We start from the raw sequence: 23,522 nt of genomic DNA on the forward strand, positions 1-23,522 counted from the left end.
AGAGCCGGACCTGCACAACCTTTTCAAAGAGTTTCCCAGCGCACGACGTTAGGGAGGTGGGTCGAAGGTTGATGTTACGAGGCTGGTTTTGGAATAAGCATAATTTTTGCTTCCTTCCATTCTTTTGGAAAGACGCCGCCCTCTGTCCAGACCGTGTCGTTAAAGAATTTGGTCAAGCTCTTTAGCGTGTCGTCACTTAGATTGCGAATCATTGCGTTCGTGACCTGATCTACCCCTGGGGTCGTGTTTTTCTTGAAGGAGTGTGCCGCTGCGTAAACCTCTTCAAAGGTTATGGGGGCGTCCAGTTCCGGTTGGTCCTGACCTTCGTAAACGGGTTTGGTGGATTGCCCGGTCGGTACAGTTCCTACGTATATCTCTTTAATTTTGTCAATCATGTCAGCTTCTCGACCTTCAAACTCGTTTTCAAGCAGCTTGAGTGTGCGATTCGCGACTGTTTTTGTTCCTCCCGGGTCAATCATACTTCGAAGAATGCGCCATGTTTTCTTTGTAGTCAACGTGCCCCGAAGCGAGTCGCTGAACTGACGCCAATTGCTATCGCTTAACTTTTGTGCGTATTTGTTAGCTTCCTGCGCTAGCTGAGCTATCCGTATCCTGAGTTTACGATTAAGCTTCTGCCTTTTCCACCTTTTTGTGAGGCCTCTCCGGGCTTCCCAGAGATGCAAGAGGTGACGATCCACGGCTGGAGCCTCCGTTGTCGTTTCAATTGTTTTTGTGACCCTAGAGTGAATAACTCGGATCTGCTCGGCCCATTCTCCTACGTCTGTTATGCTGCCGATTGTTTTCTGTTTTTCACAAAATTTGGTCCAGTCGGATAGCCTTGCCTTGTCAATAGCTCTTCGAAACCTGGCTGCATTAACCGATATGCTTAAGATATAGTGATCGCTTCCTAGGTTTTCACCTAGGTTCGTCCATCGCGTCTCACTTTCGTTGTTGGTGAACGTGAGGTCGGGGGAAGTGTCCTGGGACACGCTGTTCCCGATTCGCGTTGGGAGATCCGGTTGAGTTAGCTGGAAAAGTCCGTAGCGCTCTACAACGTCTGCTAACAATATGCCCTTGGGATTGACTCTACTGTAGCCCCAGTTTGAGTGTTGTGCGTTAAAGTCGCCTAACAATATTAATTTGTCCCTACCTTGAGCGAGTCGTACAGCGGTGGCCACCACGTTTTCAAAATCCGCCTGTTTTTCTCTGGGAGAACTATAAACGTTGACAATAATTGTTTTAGGTTTGCCCCTTTTCTGCGGCCAAATCGTGATTATCTGGTGCTGAATAGGTTCCCGAAAAAAATAATTTACGCTAATCGCGACATCCTTCTTGGCAAAGGTGGCTACTTGAGGGTAGTCAGGATGAGCATAAAGCTCGTACCCTTTGAGTTCTTTCAGCGCTTCATCAATTCGGTCACTCGAGGTCTGCCTTTAGTTTTTGCATACATTGGCGACCTTCGCGTCGCAAGCTTTTCTACAAAACATCTTCAACACGTGCGGTTCTTGTTTTCAGGCCTTGCCAGTAAAGGAATTGTTACGACCACGACCGAACACACTAATCAAGCTTCGCCATCTTTTCGGGTTCGTCGATTTTTACCGCCGATTCATTCCCGATGGCGGATGACTTGTGGCTCCACTGGACGCTCTGCTGGGAAACGAGCGCAAGCAAATTCCGCAATGGACTGAAGAGGCCACGGACGTTTTCACAAGAGTGGACGCGTCCAAGGCATCGTGGAGTGTGGACGCACTCGCATCACGCTCCGCAATTTCCACGTTTTTCGTGTGGTCCAGTTCTTCGAACCTACGAAAAGTGCACCTCATCGTTTCCGGGGAGTCAAGCGGCAGCCAGGGAGGCCAGAATTTTGGCCCTTGGACCATTTTTCACGGAAAAACGACCAAGGGATTGCTACTTCCACAAGTGAGCCTGCCTACCGACGAGTAGCGAGCGGCGGCAGCCGCGACGCCGGCTGCGACTCCGCCACCGCCGCGACGCCAATGCAGATGGCGTCTCAAACTCCTGCGCGTTGTGCGAAAAGCGGTTCAGTGGGAAGAGCCTCGACCAGCCATGATTCCAACACCGAAGAGCACATGAATTGCACGGACATCCGACCGCACCAGGCGATGACCACCGACGCAGGGATAAGCCCATCACCGTGCACCATCAACAGCGGTGAGAATACGACCGACAAACGCATTCAAGACGCCCAAGAGGGATGGACCACAGTTGTGTCCGTCAGGGAAAGAAAAATGCAACGGAGAGAACGTGCGCAGGAGCACCGAAGAACGAATCCCCCAAGAACGCAGACAAGCCAAGATTTCGCCCGAGACGCAACGGGAAGAAACTACCACCCTTACCAAAGGACGATTTCAAGGTCATTGTGAGACCGCATCAAGGACTCCCGCTTCGAGCAATTATAACTCCCGTGATGGCCCGTGCTATTTATAGGCTTGCAATGAAAAGATCCAAGGTGAGCAGTTTCTGCTACGTATTAGGCCTGGATCGAACATTGTAATTATTTCAACCCCAGAAAAGGAAGTCGCAAACACATTGCGCCAGATTACATCACTCAAGATAAATGGAAAACCCCATGCGGTGAAAGCGTATGTAGCTCTGGGGGACGGAGCAGTTCGGGGGGTAATCCATGGACTCACCCAACATGCGCCCTCAGACGTCCTTAAATCGAAAATCAGAGTGCGCACGCTAAATGTGGAAGTCGCTCACGCACGAATGCTGGGGGACACTAAGCGTGCCGTCATTGTATTCTTCAGAAACCTAGTACCAAGATATGTGTACTACGAGGGAGGCGAAATGGCCTGCTATCCGTATCGAAATACAGTGCGAGTCTGCAAAACATGTCAAAGGGTGGGTCACAGAACTGATGTGTGCCCACAACCGGAACTGTGTGTGTGTAAGGATTTGTGGAACGAAAGATCCTGCAGACGGACACGAATGTAATCCGAAGTGTGCCTCGTGCGGTTAAGCCCACCTAACGGGGGACCGAAGCTGCAGAAAGCGTCTAAAACAGGTTCGCCGACCAGAACCGTCGTCAGGACGCCAAGAACGGAAGCCATCAAAGGAACGCAGCCTCAAGCGTAAACAAAGGTGGTTCGAGTCGGAGGAAGAAGAGCACGGATATACCACGGAAGGATCTATTCCCTTCGACCAGGAAAATTTCCCGGAAGTACACCGTCAAGAAACCGGGCGGGGACCAGAGAAGTCCAAGATGAAGAACGCAACACCTCAACACCCTCAGTCCAGGGAAACCATTGGCCAACCACAAATGGCGGCACCAAAGGTAAGCTGGGCGCAAGTTGCAGCTCCCACTGCACAACATCATACGAATCACAAATCGGTAGCGGATCAGAAACTTATAGAAGAAAATAGATCACTAAAAGCCAGTCTGGCAGAATTGAAGAAAGCGATGGCTGCTCTTAAGCAAACAATACATGACCTCGCAAACAAAACAAAAGAAGCGTCTACAACACATGTTAGTAAACCCACACCAACACCAGAAGAGCGCATAGGCAAGCAGCTGGAAACAATCACACATCAAGTACAGATAATGTTCGCAGAATTGCGTGCTCTTAAGAGACACGTAGACGACTCCCTAAGCTGCATCAAAGTAACCACACGAAAACGCGTTAATGATAGCCCAGGAGCTCCTACCCGTCGTCCTAAAGTGATAGAGACGACGGATAGCGATAGTACCATTCATGGCTGACACGACACACAGAAACACTGAAAACCTTGAGGTATGGCAGTGGAATTGCCGTACGTTACGTAACAAACATGCTGCCCTTGCACAATATATACAGTCAGCGCCAGTCCTACCCGATATTATATGCCTACAAGAAATTGGGCAAATTACACAAAAACTAAAAGGATACGAGACGTATTCCAATCCTGATTATCCTAGGGTCGCCAGCTTTGCGAGAAAAGACCTGACCCTCAGCGTCACGTATATGCCACAGCACGACACACAGCATCAAATACTAACGGTGTGGTCATGCAAAAGAAATAAAGCCAAGACTGTAATCGTAAATATATACAGTCCTCCTCGAGAGCGAGCACCATGCTTCGATACCCTACTAATTTATGCAATATCAGACATGGAGCGAAAAGACAAGCTGCCAGTGGTTGGTGACTTCAATGCACCACACTCCGCCTGGGGTTACAACGAAGACTCAGTGAAGGGAAAATCACTAGTTGAGACGACAGATCGATACGGGTTAGAACTCATTACAATACCGGGGTGTTACACACGTTTAGGCAATAGTGTAGCGGCGGATACAACCCCAGATCTAGCTTTCTCGAGCCATCCAGAGGAGACGCGGTGGACAAATTTGGAGGAAAATTTGGGCAGTGACCATAACATTGTCTCGATAGGTATCAATTCCCCCAAAATCCGTCGCTCTCTGGGGAGGGCTTGCATTACAGACTGGACTGTATATCAAGATAAACAAGAGCAGCTCATTTTCACAGAAGATATTGAAACCTGGGTGGAGCAAATACGCGAAACACACGAAAGAGCAACGAGGGAGATTGCTACAACATCGGATATAACAGCGGTAGACAGCCGCCTCATACATTTATGGCAAGCACGCAGAAGCCTGACGAGACGATGGAAAAGACAAAGATTAAATAGAAAGCTCAAAGTACGTATAGCTCAACTAACACAGGAGGCTAATGCTTATGCACAAACACAAGAAAACAATAATTGGCACCAATTCTGTGAATCTCTACAAGGAACCTTACACACAAAAAATACATGGGCCATTTTGAGAAGCATGATAGATCCTGCAAGTACAAAAACAGCGACGAACCGAGATCTGCGATTAGATGAATGCGAATTTCGAGACGCTGACACCCATCTCCTAGACACACTAGAAGACATGTATATAGGAGCAAATTTCACTAAAAACCATGATACTCCCACATATTTAGGAGGGAACAATGAGGAGCTAGATGCCTCTATATCGGTGGCAGAGGTTTTCGCGGCAGCGCAAACTTTCAAGAAAAATACGGCGCCTGGACCGGACAAAATAACAAACGCCATGATTCGCAATCTTAGCCTCAATGCTTTAACAGGGCTAACAGATCTTTTTGACAAACATGTATGGACTGAAGGAGGTCAAATCCCACAGGCATGGAAGCATGCAGAGATAATTCTAATACCGAAACCAAAGAAACCGAGGGACATAAAAAACCTCCGCCCCATATCCCTTACCTTATGTCTGGGTAAGCTTTTTGAAAAGGTTATACAGATGAGACTCACTACGTACATAGAAAACAGCAACCTTCTCCCGGAAACTATGTTCGGCTTTAGACAGCATGTGTCGGTACAGGACGTGTTTCTCCTACTGAAAGAAGAAGTATTAAACACAGAGAGAGGAAATGCAGACAGATTCCCCCCCCCCCCCCCCCATAGTGGCATTAGATATCAAAAAAGCTTTCGATACCATCTCGCACGAAAGCATTTTAACGGAACTATCGAACATGCACTGCGGACAGCGCACTTATGAATACATAAAATCCTTTCTAGACAACCGCACAGCCACGATAGGGCTAGGATCCACCCGCTCAGATGTTCTACAGACCCCCAAAAGAGGAACGCCGCAAGGTTCAATTCTTTCACCGCTACTCTTCAATACAGGGATGAAAGGACTAGCGGTGAAACTACAACGGATCCCAAACTTAGGACATGCGATTTACGCGGACGACGTAACTCTCTGGACCGCAAAGGGATCTTTAGGGCAACGTCAGGAAGCCCTCCAGAAGGCAATTAGCATTGTTGAGGATCATGTAACAAAAGCTGGCATGAATTGCGCCCCGGAGAAGTCCGAACTAATCCGAGTAAGAGCGCCTTATATACGAAAGGACGATAGACTTCCGATAAAGCTTGCTCTGGGAGGTCAAACAATACAGGAGGTATCTAAAGCTCGGATACTCGGACTATGGATAGAGGAAAATGGAGAAGTAGGGCACACGATCGCAAATCTCTGGAAAACGGTTAACAGCGTGTCTAGGATGATAAACAGAGTAGCAAGAAAGAGAAAAGGCTTCAAGGAGGAAGAGACGATAAGGCTCGTACAGGCATTTATCATAAGCCGTGTAACCTTTGGCCTTCCTTTCCAAAAAGTATCAAACTCAGAAGAAACTAAAATAAACGCCCTTATACGCACAGCTTATAAGGCGGCGCTTGGTCGACCGATTTGCACTAGCACGACCCTTTTTAATGCAATGGGTATTAGCAACACATTTGAAGAACTCGTGGCTGCAACACTGATTGAACAACGAGAAAGGCTCAATTCTACGGAGCAAGGTCGAACACTTCTCCGCCGATTAGGGTATCCACTCAGACCGGCACATTGTAACGACCAAACAGAACTCCTCCCACCGAACATACGAGCTCAGATCTCTGTGTCCCCAATCCCTAAAAACATGAGCGAGAAATACCACAGACAACGGCGCCTTGCACGGGCCAGGGCACTCGAACGCAGGTTCGGTAGAAATCCGGAGGTTTATTACACGGACGCGTGCAAACAGGATAGCAAAACTTTCACTGTCGTCAGTGGGGCCCTGGACTCAGGGACCCACCCACTGAACCTGAACGTGATTTTTTTAAATAAAAGTTTTATACTACTACTATACTTCACAAGAGTGAAGTCTGCCCTCGCCGACGCCACGTGGCTCCGACACCAAAACCAGACGCGCCCACTGCCATCATGACAGACGCTTCAAACACAGCTGTTATTGCCGTTCTGCTGGAATTTATCAACACTGCGTGGCAACCACTCGCTTTCTTCTCCAACAAACTGAAGCATTCATAGTCCCGCTACAGCTTGTTTGGCCGTGAATACTGGCTGTTTACCTGGCTATCAGTCATTTTGGGCATTTTCTCGAAGACCGCGCATTTACTGACTTGAAAGACCAGAACTCGCTTGTCCACGCAATGAGCAGATATGCGTCCTGTTACTCCGCCCCACGAGAATCGACACATTTCCTTATCTCGGAGTTTACAACAACGTCCCGTGATATCAAGGGCACCGGCAACGTTCCAGCTGACAATCTGAGTCGCGTCAATGCCATTTCGACGTCAAAACCAGAACGCTCCACCATTGATGTCGACTTACTTGCCAGTAAACCGCATGACGACACCAAAACTTCGTACCCTCCGCAATTCGTCTACTTCTCTGAAATCGGGGGACGTTGTTTTGACTCCCGTTGGTATGTCCGTGGTCTGCGACACCTCTACCGGCACACCTCGACCATACATTCCAGCATCTCTTCCCAGACGTCTACTCGAAACCACAACTTGTCGCATACTGGAACACGCACGACACAGAAACTTCTTTCCTGTCGTTTTGTTTGGCCTCAGCTAAACGCGCAGGTTCGCGACTGGGTTCGCTGCTGTTTGTCGTGTCAACGCTCCAGATCCAGCGTCACCCCATCCCGCCTGCGGAAACTTTTCTTCCACCGGATGCTAGTTTTGACACCGTGCACATAGGCCTCGTCGGCCATCTCGCACCTTCGAAAGGTTATTGTACATACTGACATGCATCGACCGCTACACGCGGTGGCCAGAAGCCATGCCCATATGTTGTAACGTGCGCGACGTGTGTCTGGTAAAGGTCGAGGCAACTACACGATGGCAGGAACAAGAAGCAGCGAAGGGTTTATTGGCACGCACTTAAATAGTCAGACGCACGCGTGATATCAGTGCTGTCCTGATAAGGTAGCGCAGACAGCGCATGCCCGATACATCCTCTGATGGGTAACGAAGAAGCGCAGCAGTTCAGGTTACTTGATTAAAGGCCGCGTCGTACCGAAGCCGCTGCGGTGGCCTACTGGTGCGACCCGACCTTCTTGGTACTGGCGTCGGCCTAGGAGGAGATAGCACGTGGTGCGCTGTAGTTGGTGCTGGGCCATCGGCGGACGACGCTTGAGGATGCGGGTGTGTAGGCTGGCACGGTGCAACATCAACGGAGCTACTTGCACTAGAGTCAGTGCCCAAGCTGTAAGATGAACCGCAGTCATCATCATCACTCTCGTCTGCTGTCCACTGTTCGCGAGTCTGAAGGAGATGCCGTCTGTTACGTCTAAACACCCGACCACCTTCTGTTTCCACGTTGTAGGACTTCGGAGACGTTCTACCCATCACAATACCTTTCGGGGACCATGTTGTGTCCCTGAGCCTTACGATCGACCCTTTGTCCAAGGGTGACAAATGCTTTTTCAGTAGAGCCAACTGTTGTTCGCGAAGCATTTTTTCGCGCAACTTTGAATTATTCGTGCCGAACACTATTTGATCCCGGATCATTGAATTACGCTGTTCTCCGAAATTGCACTGCCCAGCTTGCTTTCTTAGGTGACGAAGAAATTTTTCGAACGGTTCCCCATCTGCCTGCTTCCTCGAGCGAAACAGATATCGCTCATGCACTTCGTTGCTTACCTCAGAGCAGTAAGACTCGAACTTTTCAACGATTGTTGCGTAGTCTTCCTTGGATTTTTGTGCTTCAAACTTGAACGTGTTGAACACGTCAAGTGTACCAGCCACACTCAGAAGGAGTGCCGCTTTTGCAGCTTCCGTGCGGGGTTGCTCCTTCGTCGTGGTTGCCACTATGAACAAGTCAAACTTCTGCTTGAAGCGCTTCCATTGCTCAGAGAGAGTACCGGTAAGTTGCGAGGGTGGCGATGCCTTCAGTAGTTCCATCGTTGGGGCTCTGCCGGATCCACGCTTCGACCCAAAGTGCCCACTTCTGACACCATGTAACGTGCGCGACGTGTGTCTGGTAAAGATCGAGGCAACTACACGATGGCAGGAGCAAGAAGCAGCAAAGGGTTTATTGGCACGCACTTAAATAGTCAGACGCACGCGTGATATCAGTGCTGTCCTGATAAGGTAGCGCAGACAGCGCATGCCCGATACAATGTGAAATCTCAATTGTTGAATCAGCTTGCGTGTCTACATAGATTGCAAGGTTCGGCTTCCCATCCACAATAGCCACCAATCGCGGTCGGCAGTTCAACTGGGCACTTTTCAACGAGCTACTGAAAATTCCCGCAACGACACGCTTTCTGACGACTGCTTATCACCGGCAGTCTAATGGACTTGTTGAACGTTTTCACCGGCATCTCAAGTGCTCTCTTCCATGAATCGCCGCAGGAGTGAGTCCTACAGTTGCGTCTCGTCTTGGCATCAGAGCCACATCAAGAGTGACCTTGGTTGCTCATTTGCCGAGCTAATCTATGGCACTTACCTACGCCTTCCAAGCGATTTCTTTGCCGCCACCACCGGAACACCTCTGCCATCACTTGCCGACTTCGCTGCCGAACGGCAAGCTTTGTTCAGTGTGCTTAGATTTTCGCAAGAAGCAAGATCTCCGTACGTTTCTCCTGCACTCAGCTCTGCTACCCGCGTTTTCATGCGTAACTGTGTCGTGCGGAAGCCTTTGCAGCCAGACTACTCCGGCCCATATTCTGTTTTTAAGCGCCGTCCGACCAATTTTGTTGTGAATATCAATAGCCGACCAGAGACAAATGTGGTGGAACGTCGCAAGCCCACCTACACTGAAGCATCCCCACCGTCGACGCCATCAGTGTGAGATGCAACCTCGCTGCATCCCTCGACGACGCCTCCGTACGGAAACACCAAGGCACGCTGCGTCACGTGGATTTTTCTTCGTTCATCGAACTTTCCACCTCTTTTCTTTTTGGAGGGGGAGCCCTCTGTAGCAGCAGCACCATCACCGTGGCATCAGAATTACGTAGACGCTCGCGTCTAAACGAGACAGGTGCTGTTGCCACGCACCAGCACGGGCTAGCGTTTGAGGATACTAAAAAGACTAAGAGATCGGTCGTGTCGGTTTGCTCTCTCTTTTGGAAGGCCCAGACTCCAGCGGTTTACGCGATCGCTCGTCACCAGGAGGGCTAAGCGAACGAAGCAAAGCCTAAGAGGTTGTCGTCGTCTTCGTCAGGGCCATGACAGGAAGAAGGTGCCGCAGCTGTTCGAAGAGGCGAAGATGTCACTTCGCCTGATGCAAAGCCAGGTGCGTGCCATGGTCACAAAATACCCGCACACCAGGAAGGGCGACTATCACGAGGAAGGGCCGGCAGCCCGAAAAGGATGGGGCGAGGCAGCACCATGGGTCAGCCAGCAACGCTTGGGGTCCGCCAAACAGGAGCTGCCAGGAACACGCGGAGCGCGGCGGCCATTTTGGTGCAGCAGCCACAACGAAAGTCACTGGGCTCCGTGCATTGCTCGCTGACAGGAACGGCAGCCCGGGATGACTGGCAGCCAGGTTAGCAGCGGTAGTTGGAGCGACCATTCTCGGCCAGGGGCCAGAGTTGGATTGGGCGGACCAGCCACAGCGAGCAGCAGCCTAGGCGGCAGTAGGCATGGCTGGCACGGGTTCATGGCCCCCAAGGCAGGAGTCAGTCACGGTGGCAAGACCAGGGACAATAGGCCTTCAGCGACAGACTAGCATTGTAGGACCAGGACAGCTGGACTCGTGGTGAGCAAAACTGGCGGCACAATGGAAGCAGGCACAGTTAGAAGGCTGGGCGATGCAGGAGAAATCAGGGAAAAGCCCCCGGCATAGCCGGCTTGCAAAGAAAGGTTGCCGCCCGACTGATTGGCCAAGAAAAGACGGTTGCCAAGCTAAGGCCGCGGCAATACATAAGAGGGTATACTAGGCCACATGAGGCCTGCCAACGCTTCAGTGTGCGCCCTCGCCCTATAGTTGAATTTCTCCGTTCACCGGCACTGTAAGGAATAAAGTTTAGCTGCCAGCTAGTCGGAGAGAGACTGTCTAGGTGCAATTCCGCAGGTATACCGGTGGCGTGGCCCGGAACCAGCCGTGTCAGGGTTTTCTTGCGGTTCGTTGACCGGCCCACGCTCTATCCACTTGCTGCTCCTGTCAATGAAAGGTTTAAGGTCCGAGACGTGAACTTGACCACCGACTGGTCTATCTGGGAGTCCGTCAGCTTGCATGCTGAAGGGGACATTTTGGTCTCTACTCGCTACGGGCCTGTGATATGATGCGCGCGACGTCGGACTTGCGTTGAGACGTCCTCGACGACTGCAACACAATCCCGGGAGGAACAAGCAACAGCCCGGAAAAATAAAATAGTATCAGACAGGAGGCGGGAAGCTGAAGAAGGAGAAGGAAGAAAAAAGCGCGAGGCACCAGGCGAAAGAGCGTGCGCTGGGAAGGGGGGGGGGGTCGGAAGACTGGCGACAGGGAGGCGGTGCCCATTCGTGGAGCGGAAAAAAGGAAAGCGTGCCTAGGCATATCCAGGCGGCAGTCCTGCCATTCCAATGCGCCGGACTGTTTCGGGGATGTCCACGGTCGAGCTGAGTGTGGTGGATGGAGCCGACGGTCGGTCAGGACCCAGGCCTGCCCCGCCGACCGATGCTGAGCGGCGCTCCTGCGCCCGACCGGCGCTTCCCGCCGAAGAGCGACCCGTACGCCAACCGTTCGTAAGCGCTGATCCAGCACCCGGCAATTACTGACCCGTACAACGAACCTGGGACCCGTTCATCGACCGTGCTGGTCGCGACTACCAAGCGTCGCGTGAAAGTCAGCATCGACAAGTGACCCTGCGGTTCATCCACTGCCGCATCCTCAGCATCTCCCCCGTCACCTGGGCCGACTCAAGTTTTCCGGTGAAACCGTGTTTATACCATCACTGTGACTTTATGACTTATAAGGTCGTTAGCGGGAGGAGTAGTGAAGCGTGTAGAGCATCTCTATAGCTGTGATCGCGCCCTGCTTAATTGTTCCTGCCAGCTATAACGACGTTTTCTTCCGAGTACTCCTGCATGTGCTTTAAATATAGCTTATTCGATCTTATGAGTGCGTATACAGTGTGAAAAAAAATCACATTTCGTGTGCAAACAGCTCTGTTTATTATTTGCCCCAAAGTTGCCCTTGCGTGCAAGATATTGTCCCAATAACCTGACATTACAGGGCGCAACCATTTGGACCCGCGACATGGTTGCGCCGGAAGAGGAGATCGCCGACACCGCAGTGCGCGTCCCGAGGGGACAAGCTCGCGCTTTTGCCAGGTGGGATTGGGTCGGGCCGCACTTATCTGTGAGCGCACCGGTTTTCGTGGCGCATGGCTGGTCCGCAGTACGCGGTCCATGGGGTTTGGCAGCTCTCTCCCGAAGTGGAGGAAAGCGGCCGTGCACTCTGTCGAACGGTTCACCGTGGAGAAGCCTGTCTCGTTAACATCCAAATCACTGCGTTGCCGGGACCGCCAGCAAGGGCTTGGGGTTGCGGTCAATCCGCTCTGTCGGGTTTGCCTGTGGGTCATACCTGGTTGTCTTGCGGTGCGGCACGCGCATCCCCGAATACCTTGGCCTTGAACTAGGACACGTCGTTCGATATCAGCTCTGCCGCAAAGTAGAAGCGGTTAAAGACCTCGGACAACTTGTCCGAGACTGCGCGTGCTCTTAACTTTCGGAGCGGAAAAAATTGGATCATTTCATGATCTGATAGTTTTCCATTTATGGAATGCATTACTGGGACAATTAAGTGACGGTATTGTGAAAGCTATCGAGCGTTTGCCATCGTTTTCTAGTCCTGGTCCTGACGGTATTTGTACTAAGTTACTAAAAATGACAAATCACAATTATGCTCTTATACTTACACTATTGTTTCAACAGTTTCTCGACACCGCCGAAATTCCAGACGACTGGAAATTGGCACATGTGATACCAACATATAAAACCGGTGACAAAAACAAGCTAACAAACTGTAGGCCTATATCCCTTACATCTTTTGTATGCCAACTACTTGAACACGTGTTATTTTCTCAAATCATGCAGCCACAGCTAGCAACCACATTCTATTTGCAAGCCAACATGGTTTTCAACGAGGCCGGTGATGCGAATCCCAGCTTCTTGAACTAACTACAGACATTCACTTAACCTTCACGAAATTACACAAGCTGACGCCATATTTTTAGATTTTGCTAAAGCCTTTGACCGTGTGGCTCATAACCGCCTCATATATAAAATGAAGCTGATTAAAATTGACGAAAAAGGAATAAACTGGGTTAAAATATTTAAGTAACACACGACAAGTTGTCGTAATTAATAATGCCCGTTGGTCATTTCAACCTGTTCAATCCGGTGTGCCTCAAGGTTCCGTTTTGGGACCCCCCACTCTATCTTTAATTTATATAAATGATATTGACACGTGTACTTATATTTAACGGGCGACCACGTTTCGCCGCCTAACAAATGTTATCGCACAGCGCGGGACGCGTCTGCATGTATTCGAAGTTTCTGGAAAGTTATCGATGCTTCTATCCGCTGTCTGTTGTCGCCGAACCTTGTGTTATCTGATTTCATCGCGTGACTCGAATGTTGTAGAACTTTGTGGAAGGCATGCGGGTCCCAACGATTAGTCTGGAACATTCGATGAGTGATCCCGTTGTTGATCCGAGTGATCCCCCCCCGTTGTTGCGTTTCCTCTCCTGCAACTAAAACCCCTCCATACACATTTCCGCCGACGGCGGCGCGTGGATGGAGGGGCTTTACTGCAACGTCATAGCATCACCCAGAGCCTAGAAACCGAAATCGCTCGGTATAATAATGCTATTATTAAATTATTTATCGGGTATATATGAATCCCGCGGTGTGTATCGTGCTTGCTGAAGCAATACACAACGGTTGAATTGAAGAACGCATGAACGAAAATTTTCATGTCTCCACCCCTTTAAATATACAGGTATTCATCTTTCTCCGACTTTGTATTGGCATACTCAAGTTAGTTGTATTGTTTCCGCTGCATGCAAATCTCTTGGCTTCATTCGTCGAACGCTTCGTCAGGCTAATAGTGATACCAAGCTTCTTGCATATACCACCGTACTTCGTTCAAAGCTTGAGTATGCCTAATTTATATGGAACCCTCACCAGACGCATCTTATTAATAAATTACAATCTTTTCAGAACAACTCAGCGCGATTTATTGCAGGTAACTATTCACAACATTCAAGCATCACCAAAATAAAACATGACCTAGGACTCATCCCACTGCAGACTAGAAGAAAGATATCTCGGTTAACTTTCTTCCATCAGCTTTTTCATCACCCAAATATCTTCTCTCAGGCACACGTCTTACCAGCCAAAAGGAAATTCCCACAAATTGATCACATATTTAAGCTCGAACAATCATTTGTACCTACTAAACTATTGCAGTTTTCATGTCTGCACTTATCTGAATGGAATTATCTCCCAAGTAATATAGCAGAAATAACTGACCATATTATATTCAAACAAGCACTTAATGAAACATTCGGAAATTAGAAACATGAACATTTCTTCCCGCATTTCTTGAGATGTCAGAGGATGTAAGATTATTGTTTCTATAATGTAAGAATTATTGGCGTATGATGTCGAATGAGAAGTGATGTAAAAGTTGCATAGCATGTACGACCTCATATAAGGATATTCGACGTATATGCACGTTGCCTTCAATCTGGATGATGGCACCATTCAATCTCTTACTGACCTCTTTAATCATCACTGGGAAGCGGGTACGCTACCAGCAGACTAGAAGCACGCGGACATCATACTCATTCCGAAGCCAGGCAAACTCTCCAGCTTAGAAAATATGAGACCAATCTCACTGACTTCATGCCTAGGCAAGCTCCTGGAACATGTCATTCTGAACCGGCTTCAACCTTACCTAGAATCCAGCGACCTCTTTCCCGAAACAATGTTCGGATTCCGGCCCCACCTTTCTACCCACGACATCCTTCTTGAGCTGAAGGAACGAGTCCTTGAACACATCTCACCGCACAACACCGGAGCGATTTTAGCACTCGATCTCAAAGGCGCTTTCGACAATGTGGCTCACCATACCATCCTTACAAACCTAAGCCTCACGAGCTGTGGTCGTAATACTTACAATTATATACGCGCCTTTCTAAGCAACCGCACGGCCACAATAGGCATTGGCTCACTCAGAACCCCGACGTTACTTACCCGCAACAAAGGAACCCCACAAGGTGCTGTTCTATCACCCACCCTTTTCAATATTGCCATGATGAAATTACCTGACAAACTCAACGCAATACCAGGAATCAGGCATGCAATATACGCCGATAAGATCACTATCTGGACCACCACTGGTTCCGAAGGAGAGAAACAAGACGCCCTTCAACAAGCGACCGACGTCATCCAGAAATATGCAAAAACAAGTGGTCTCCGGTGCTCCCTCGAGAAGTGAGAACTATTAGTCGTTCGACAGAAGTCAGGAAGAAAACTCATTGAACTACCCCACATCACACTCACCCTCGACGACAAAGAAATACCCACAGTAAACCGCGTCCGCATTCTCGGACTCCATATACAACAGGACGGCGGAGGCGCATACACCATCCAACTTCTCAAGCAGACCACCTTCCAAATCATGCGAACGGTCAGCCGTATCACCACCAAACAATACGGACTGAAAGAAGACGACCATACTTGCCCCTCACTCCCAAGGAGATAGATCAATTAGACGTTCTTCTTCGGAAAGTCTACAAGGAAGCGCTCGGCCTACCACCGGGAACAGCGACACCCAAGCTTGAAGCCCTAGGAGTCCATAATACTGTAAGAGAAATTATAGACGCCCACCTCACAAGCCAACGAGAACGACTAGCCCTCACACCAACAGGAAGAACAGTACTAGCGCGCCTAGGCTACCCACACACGGCAAAGGCCACGAACAAGCAATTCATCTGGCCCCCAACTTCCGGGAGCACATCAAGGTAGCCCCTATTCCCAGAAGCATGCGCCCGGAACATCATGCCGATCGTTGCCAAGCTTGCGCAAAAACTCTACAGACAAAATATGGCAGTCTTCCCACCACACTATACACAGATGCCGCGCAGTACCTCCAAAAAGCAGCCATGAAGGCCAGCTTTGTCGACTGTAACCTACAAGAGGTGGTCTCGATGACGGTCCGCACTGCCAGCGCCCTCGTAGCGGAGGAGACAGCCATCGCCTTGGCCATCACCTCTAGTCTGACCAACGAGTACGTCACATTACTGACTCCCAGGCAGCTTGCCGTAGGTACGCGAGGGGCAGAATATCTTCAATCGCCCACCGACTCCTCAAACAAGCCTCCCAATTCCCGGACGTTGAAATAGCGTGGACATCAGGACACGAGTCCCCTCGTGGAAATCAGCGAGCGCACGCTGTAGCCCGAGCTCATGCCTCCCGGGCTTCACAAGAGAGGGGTACGGCCGCATCCATGGAGCCCGTACCTTTACAATACAACGCCATACTACAACACCACAGATTGAATAGACGACAATACCCACCTCCACAGAAGACCCTCTCACGTGAAGACGCCGTAACATGGCGACAACTACAAACCAAAACATACCCCCATTTAAGCAGACTACACGCAATACACCCTACACTATATTCATACAAATGTCCCCTTTGTAATGATTACGCCTCCCTATATCACACCACAAGGGCGTGCCCCAACGTGAAGGCGGCCCCGCAAATACCCAACCCTACACCCGAGCAGTGGGAGGCCGTGCTGACTAGTTCGGACCCTCGTAACCAGCAGCAACTGGTGCGGCGGGCGCGGGAGACAGCAAGAGATAGTCCAGTCGTTGTGGTGTGAACCTCTCCTCTTGTCCTTTGTGTTTTTGACTGCTTTTTTCGTTCAAGTATGTACCAACTGGCCCAGATTTCAACCCTTCTGCAGACAGCAAGAGCCGCAGGAGCCCTGGACTAAGGGCGCCTCTCGCACAAGCAGAAAGACACCTGCTTGTCCTTTCTTTTTTTTAATAACTGTTTCTCCTCCTCCTCCTATACCTTTGTATATTGACGCGAAATAAGTTTGCACGTGATGACACGGGACCCCTAAAGGGAAGCTGAAACACTTTTCGAAAAAAAATGAGTTCCCCGCGGCATTCTGCAGTTTTGAGTCCATCGGACGTCAGACTCTGGAGAGAGAGTAAAACATCTTTATTAATAATATTTGAATGGCGAGAGCAGTGCGGGAGGAACCCTCAGTCCAGGGTCCCTAATATGATTCCGGCGATGTTTCGAGCCCATTGTATCACAGCTCGGAGGACCTCAGGAGGTCCGTCGCGGAGGGCATCGTCCCACAGCTCTTTGTTGCGTAGAGGGTAAAGGAGAGTTGGCAAGGGAGAAAAGAGGTTTGCAGTGCGCTCAATCGTGACGTGGAAGATTGTGGGCGAGCTGCCACAGCCAGGACAACGATCTGCATAACAGTGTGGGTAGAATTTATTGAGAGAGACAAGATTAGGAAAAGTTGCGGTTTGTAACTGGCGTAATGCCACTGCTTCCTCCCGTGAGAAGGACGGCGGTGGTGCGGCGTGGGTGCGACGAATGCGTGTATAATGACCGAGCATGTCTTTGTAACGGAGCAAGGGATCCCCCCACTCTGAACTAGTCGCCTCACCACGCCGAGTCGCCCGGAGGGAAATTTCTCGGGCAACCGCATGTGGGCGTTCGTTACCCGGCAGCGAGGTATGACCAGGGGTCCAGAGTAAGTGGATGCGGGGAGGTGTGGTTGGTGTATTTTGCGGGATCTGTTAGCGAATTTGGTGCGCCGCTCTCGGGATGCCATGTCCTGATAGGAACGCCCGGCATGCCTGTTGCGAGTCCGTCAATATATACACTTCCTCAGGAACACGGATGGCGTATCGAATCGCAAGAGCAACACCGAGAATTTCTCCGTAAGCGGCATTTGTTCCGCGCATTGCAGCAGAGTCTCTCAGGGATTCGGTGCCATCCAAAACTACCGAGGTATAGCCCTCTTGAGTGCGTGATGTGTCCGTGTATAAAGTATGCGTTTCCGGGATGTTTGCAAGCATGCGGCCAATGTATCGTTCACGGGCTTTGCGCCGCCCTTTGTCATGCTCACGGTGCATATTACGTGGCAGTGGATGAATACTTAGTGCTTGGAGTATCGCTGACGACAAGATCGTTGGACGGGTTTCTGACTCAAGGGTAGGGACAGAGTATCCTAGCTGGGTGAGAAGATGGCGGCCAGTAGGAGTGAGTAGGAGGCGCTGGCGATGGCTGACCCAATGTGCCTCTAGCAGCTCGCCTAATGTGTTATGTGTCCCTAAGTTAAGGCGACGGTGTGTGGAAGTATAGTTCGGGAGACCATGGGCCAGCTTCGTCGCTTTGCGAATCATTGCGTCTATGCGAAGTAGTTGCGCTTGGGTCAACCGCTGAAATGGGAGATGGCATGTAAGGCGGTTGATCACGCATGCCTCCACCAAGCGCAGCAGGTCCTCTTCTCGAAGGCCCGAGCGCCTGTTGGAGACCCTCCGGATCATGGCCAGAATTTGCTCAATCTGTCTGGATAGAAGGGAAACTGTGTAGTTTGACCTGCCATCTGCTTGGACGTGTAGACCGAGGATACGAGCACGATTAACCTGTGGTATCGGTGTGCCATCCACGTGCACAGTGATAGGGGGAGTAGAGGAACGGCTCCGGGGGCGAATGATTATGAGCTCCGACTTTTCCGGAGCACATCTTAAGCAGCATTTTCTCGCGTACTCGGAAACTGTATCGACTGCTTGCTGCAGTCGGTCCTGGATGGCTCCGTCGGAACCCCGTGTCGACCAGATAGTAATGTCGTCCGCATAAATAGCGTGGGCGACATCAGGGATCTGGTAGAGTAGCAGGGGGAGCCCTGCGAGCGCGATATTGAATAGAGTAGGGGAAAGAACTGAGCCCTGGGGTGTCCCACGTCCTACAAGGCGAATCGTACCGGATCGATGCGGTCTCATTCCTACGGTGGCTGTGCGATCTCGAAGAAATGCGCGGATATAATTGTACATACGAATTCCACAGTGTGAATGTGCAACATTGCGAAGGATGAGGTCATGTTCAACATTATCGAATGCCCCTTTTAGGTCTAAGGCGATGAGTGCTCTCGTTTGGGTGGACGACGGAAGTCCTATGACTTCCTCCCGCAATTGTAAAAGCACATCTTTGGCAGACAGATGAGCCCGATATCCGAATTGAGAGTTAGAAAAGAATGATTTTTCTTCGAGAAAGGGCTGCAGACGCCGCAAGAGTACATGCTCCATCAGCTTACCAATGCAGGATGTTAGGGAGATGGGTCGTAAGTTTTCAACCTTAACAGGCTTACCCGGTTTGGGGATCAGTGTGATGTCGGCATGTCGCCATGCTTGGGGAAGCATGCCCTTGCGCCAGCAATCATTGAAGATATGGGTGAGGTGATTAATATCCGCGTCACTGAGGTTACGAAGGGTGGCAAATCGGATGTGGTCGGCTCCCGGTGCCGTGTTGCGGCGTAGGTCTTGTAGGACCACCCGCACCTCGTGAGATGTGATGTCTGCATCGAGAAATTCGTTCGCCTCGCCTACACAAGGATGGTCAGGGATCTGCGGCGGCGGGCCTGTGGGTATGAAATGCTTCTCTAGCTCCCTGAGGAGTGTCGAGACATCGTCCCTGTACTCGTGCATTAGGATGTGCAGCAGTTGAAATGTTTTTCCCTTTGTTGTGGTGGGATCTGTGACTGAGCGAAGAATCGGCCACGTTTTTGCTGTGCTCAATGTGCCTGAGAGGCGATCGCAAAATCCTCGCCAGTTATTACTCGTAAGGATCTCTGCATACTCCTGAGATTCCCGTGTAATTTGATCTATACGTTTCCTAAGTTTGCGGTTGAGGCGTTGTCGTTTCCATCGTCGTGTCAACCCTCTGCGGGCGTTCCAAAGATGAAGTAAATGCGGGTCTATGTCTGGTGTCTCGGTTGTGGTGCGCAGTGTGCTCGTGGTGGCCTCTAGATCTTGTGCGAGAGAGTCAAGCCAGCGTCCGTACCCTTGGCGCTCAGGTGGGTCCTGGCGACGTTCCCTGAATTTCGCCCAATCCGTTATACGCACATTTCGCTCGGGCCTGCGCGCACCCCGTAACGACAAGGTGGTCGCCACAATGTAGTGGTCACTACCAAGGTGCTCCTCTAAAGGCCCGTGCGCAACGACTGGGCCAGTATTGCGCACGAAGGTAAGGTCAGGGCAGGTGTCACGAGATACGCTGTTGCCCATCCGAGTGGGGTGCTCTGGGTCGGTAAGCAGTGTGTATCACATGTTACAGATGGCATTCCATAAGCGGGTCCCTTTAGCCTGCGATTTAACGTAACCCCATGCAGTATGCGGAGCGTTAAAGTCGCCGGCCACCACACAAACCCGTCCAAACCTACCAAATTCTGTTAGTAGGTGCTGAAAACAGTGCGTTCGCGAACGGGGGGAACTGTATGCATTGAGTATAAACAGACTCTCGCTGCGTTTACCTTGCGTAATTATTTCCAATATTTGGTGAGGAATGTCAATGTTAGTGGTATGCATGCGACATGTAACATGTTTCGAAACTAAGGCTCCCACACGAGGAGAGACACCCGAGAGCGTGCTGCAGCCGGATAAAGAAGGGGTGCAATTGACTTCTTGTAAGAGGATGACATCGGGAGGGTTCGTGGATGTGGCGATATACTGCTGTAGGGAACCTCGTTTTCTGCGGAATCCCCTACAATTCCACTGCCACACCACTAGTTGCTCCGCGTTACGCGGCGCCATCATCATCGCGAGAGGAAGGAGGCGGTCGTGCATAGGGATGCGGGCGCCAGGTGCCCACATTTGAAGGTTGCGGCCGAGAGCCTTGGTCGGAAAGCGCGCTTTCGTTGTTACCGCTAAGCTCAGGAACTTCCATGCGTGCGAAAGTGCACTCTATACATGATTTCACTTGCTCCGTAATTCATACTTGAAGGGCATCCTTTTGGCGTTCTATCCTGTCCAGTGCCGCCTGCATACTAGTGCTCATGTCTGCCACCAGCGTGTTCATTTATTTTTGCAGGCGCTCACAGCGCGCCTCCATGTCACGACGTAGGCGGGCTATTTCTATTAGAGGATCGGGATTTGGTAACGAATTGGTAATGGGGAAAGGGGTAGGGAGAGATTTACTGGGTGGAGCGAGCTGTGGGGTACCCTTCGCCCGACCTACCTCCCGAAGCGCCTCCATTGCTGTTTTCTTCTCCGGGGTCCGCTGCACCTCTGAAGGGACCAGGGTCACCTTGGCTGGGGCGTTGGTCTGCAGGGCCTTCTTGTAGGGTTGTTGGGAAGATGGGGAATGAGGGCGCTTCTCTGGGAGGCGCACCGATGCCTAGCGGGATCGGGACCGAGAGTTTTGCAAGGCGCGTAGCGCCACCTGCCAGTGCGAAGAGGCAGTAATTGAGTAGTGCGAAGCCCGACTCTCTTGATAAGTTGGCTATGCAGCTAGCGACTGCGAAACAACGATTTAACTATATTTTGGTCCATATTGCGAGTGTTTTGCGCATTTAACACCCAGACAGAGAGCTATGGATTTCTACGATAGTCGGACGGGTCGCCGAACTGCCATAAAGCGCTTCAGACTGACGGCAGAAACGACGGCAACCGGGATAGCTCCGCGCGCTACGAAGAAACGCCGCAATCGACGCTACTGTTGTGTTGTAAATTGACATGAACGTGAAGGACGGAATAACGTTCAGTTTTGCCGACTTCCATTGCGATCGTATGAAGGGGAAAGGCGAGAGCGCTGGATACGGGCCGTTCAACCTGTTGGGTAAACGGATTACTTGCATTCCCCACAACAAAGCGGCTCGCATGAGAAAGTGCGACAATTTTGTTCTTCTGTAATTGTGTTGCGTAGCCCTGACGGAGGACCGTGGTAACCAAGCGAAAACTCAAGAATCTGCAGCAGCCACTTCGCTGGTAACAGAAAAAAAACGGCCGTGGCTTAGCTTGGTTAAGCCTGTTGATTGCGAAGCAATAGTGTGTTATTCTCGGATCAGCTGGTAGTATGGCTGGTGGTAGTCTTGGGTTATGCTAGTATTACGGCTTACAGTGAATCATCTAAGAGGTTAGAGGAGCGGGAGTTAGGCCGCCGTTGGTGGCTACCGCCTCGCCTCGCAACGGCGTGAGATGGGGCCCCGTTTTTACACAGCTGGTGTGACGTCACTCTAGGTCATGTGGTGTGACGTCACGCAGCAAGGTCACGCTAAAGGTCAATGGTGCCTACCACCGCCTCTCCACGGAACGGGCTGAAGTGCGACCTAAAGTAGTATTGCTTCGAAATATAACAACGTTGCGAACCATCCTGCTTATGTGCTATCGATATCTCCACCTTTCAACAGACGTCCGCCTCCGCTGGACTCAACAAGTGGAATGGAGAGGTTTAGCAGGTCAGCTTAACCAAACATTTTGGTTCGTTTATGAATTCAAAATCCTGTTCTAGAGCATCGTTGTATCGCGAGCTCATTTCTACTTTCGGTATATATGTTCTGCGCCGATACAACAAGCACGCTTCGCAATGTGCTGAGCCTGTTCGACTGCGTTTTTCAAATGTGAGCAATAAAGTTGCTGTAGCAGCACTGTATGTGTAATTGCGAAGTAATGCACGTGTGTAAAGAAAAAAATTTCGCGTTTATTTACATTTATTTGTGCGCGCTTGTTGCTCGAAGCGTCTGCGAAAAGTTCAAATTAAGGTACTGAGCGATGCTGAATGCATCTTTCTTTCTCCTGCGAGAAAGATGCAGCGCGTAGGCACTGTAGGAAGCTTACTTTCGTTATGATCGCACGCTGTTTGCTGCCTTGGAAAACGTTTTCTGTTTGCTACCCTGGAAAAGGCTATGAATGGATTTACTCTGTAAATAATTGCGAGACAAAACATTACTATAAAATACATAAAAATATAGGAGATACTTAGGTCTTGTGTTCTGGACATATTCAATATGAACCAATTTGAAATGCTTAGATTTTTATGCTGATATGCCTACAAACAAACCTGATGCTCTCTGTACTTGCGAGTTGCAGCACGCCGAAATAACACTTGAGACTTTATTTTGTATTGTACACGTACTTTGCCCTGCTGAGCTTCCTTTCCGAAGCGTGGATGGGCGGAAGAAGCTTTCCAGGTCCTTGATTTTTAGGAAACCGTGCCTCAACACAAACGAAAGAGAAGGGTCCATTGTGACCGATGCAGCTTCGCTTGCGGACAGCTCTCCTTGCACTACTCAGTTCGTGCCAAGGCTGGGATGGGGGCGCTGGTGACGGGTTTTTCCGCAGCGCCGCCTGGGCAGAGTCTGAGGTCTATTGAACACGAAAATCTCGTTTAAAAACGGCGGAAACAAACGCAAGTGGCTGTTTTTTGCAAGGCGCACCAGCACCTCAGGGCACCGCGCGAACGCCGCTGTTGCCCGTGATTGGTCGGGACCGCTGTGACGTCAGTCACGGGGATCGCCGGTCGGCGCCGCCGCTTCAGAGCGCAGCACGCTGTTCTGTTCTGGCTTCACAGCTGAGTTGCAAGAATTATGGAACGTTCTCACGGTCTTGGACAGCTTGTATCTTCGCCGTACATGTTCGAACCGACAGCCGATACAGAATACGATGGCGGCAACGACGATGTTGAGTGTGCCAACAGCGAGAGCGATGTGTGCACCTTCTCGCGCGATGGAAATCTTGCT

The 23,522-nt window shown here is 50.5% G+C and overlaps 1 protein-coding gene across 1 annotated transcript in view; it reads left to right on the plus strand.

The window, feature by feature from the left end:
- The first annotated feature begins 2,310 nt into the window (after positions 1-2,310).
- LOC142575024 (uncharacterized) overlaps positions 2,311-23,522 on the plus strand; it is a 248,964-nt gene continuing 227,752 nt past the window's right edge. Inside the window, exon 1 of the mRNA XM_075683996.1 lies at positions 2,311-3,298. The gene's annotated coding sequence lies outside the window, so the exon portion shown is untranslated. The remainder of the gene's footprint in view (positions 3,299-23,522) is intronic.

Source organism: Dermacentor variabilis, chromosome 3, assembly GCF_050947875.1.
Source record: "Dermacentor variabilis isolate Ectoservices chromosome 3, ASM5094787v1, whole genome shotgun sequence".
Classification (NCBI taxonomy): Eukaryota; Metazoa; Arthropoda; class Arachnida; order Ixodida; family Ixodidae; genus Dermacentor; species Dermacentor variabilis.